Below are 1,395 nucleotides of genomic sequence, written 5' to 3' on the forward strand. Positions count from 1 at the left end.
TAATAGTACCTCCAACTATATATTTGTTTTGAAACAGATTTCAATTGCAGTTACTGCAAAGGTGAACAAGAGGTAAACTGCTAATCTGTAATGGATTTGACATTCCTTTCAATTTAGAACTAAATTAACACAGATGTTGCATTAATAGGAATCGTACTAATTTATCAATACTGTTTTCAAATAAAGTGAGTCGTTTAAAGTTTAGTTGCGTAAGAAATCCGTTTTACGAAATTGGCATCTTGACTCGGGGCTGTAAGTAAATTGAGAGCAAGGAAGAAACGGAGCTAAGAGGGCACCCGCGCGCTCTGGGAGCCCGGCAGTTGTTCGTGGAAAGGGCGCCCCCTGGAGGCCATGGCCGTTCCTCGCTCGTTGGCCCACTGGTCTCTGGCCCGCACCTGCCAAGGAAAGCAGATCTTTTTCTCGTTTATCCAACATGAGTATGACGCCAAGCTGCGTGCCAAGCGCCAGGAGCGTACCGCGGCAAGACAGAGTACTAAGGAAGAGTAGGGATGCGAAAGCCTGCGCAGGTACGAGCCATCCCGGAATCCGCCCAAACCCACAGCCGACCCCAGGTTCGGCTAGGAGCTTGGCGCGGCGCGCGGCCGGGGGCAGGGCTTGCCGCCCGGGGGCGGGACCTGTCGCCCGGGGAAACCACTGGTGGGCCGCGCGCGCGGTGCCAGGCCCGGGTTTCCGTTGAGCGACTGCCGGTAGACGCCCTGAACGGTTACCTCCCCACGGACGCCAGTGGCGGGAAAGGGGTCTCTGAGGCTCCGGGCACCGAGGTCCCTGCGAATGCGACCAGGGGCAGTGGCGAGTCCCCGGTCGCCCTTTTCGACGCTGCGGCGGGCTGCAGCGACAGTGGCTATGGTTCGGGTTGGTTGCGACCGGCCCGGGTGGGCCTCGGGGCCCGGTGACCGACCGGTCTTTGCCCGCCCCAGTCCCCTACGGCTGGAGGTGTGCGTCTCCCCCCGTGGGGGAGAGGCGGAAGTGCGGGCGCGGGTATGCAAAGCCCCCTCCCCTCGCCTCGGCCCGGTCCGCAGCCCGAAGCTGGGCCGCCGCTCCCACCAGCTCCCACGGAGGGAGCTCCCGGAATTCCCTCCCTGGCAGCGCCTGTTTGTGGCTTGGAGAGGGGAAAGTTGACTCTGAAGTAGCCTCGAAGGGACTCCTGCTCAGGCCTGGAGTCACGTTGCAGGTGTCAGTCTGTTGTTACCCAACTTGGGGTCCCAGAAGCTTGACCTTACGAATACCCGGGATACTCAGTGGTTTAATAAGCAAAGGCAAGTCTTACGCATCTCCTTGATACTTTTTCCCGGAGGGTTCTCACTGGCCTCAAAACCTCCTCCTCAGTGAATTCTTTTTTTTTTTTTTTTAAGATTTTATTTATTTGAGAGAGAG

At 57.4% G+C, this 1,395-nt stretch overlaps 1 long non-coding RNA gene across 1 annotated transcript in view; it reads left to right on the top strand.

Moving 5' to 3' along the window:
• Positions 1-380: 380 nt before the first annotated feature.
• LOC112821983 (uncharacterized) overlaps positions 381-1,395 on the top strand; it is a 14,051-nt gene continuing 13,036 nt past the window's right edge. Inside the window, exon 1 of the long non-coding RNA XR_003207576.2 lies at positions 381-527. This is a non-coding gene — a long non-coding RNA (uncharacterized lncRNA). The remainder of the gene's footprint in view (positions 528-1,395) is intronic.

This window comes from Callorhinus ursinus, unplaced genomic scaffold, assembly GCF_003265705.2.
Source record: "Callorhinus ursinus isolate GAN/ISIS: 27379988/994484 unplaced genomic scaffold, GSC_fseal_2.0 scaffold1, whole genome shotgun sequence".
Classification (NCBI taxonomy): domain Eukaryota; kingdom Metazoa; phylum Chordata; class Mammalia; order Carnivora; family Otariidae; genus Callorhinus; species Callorhinus ursinus.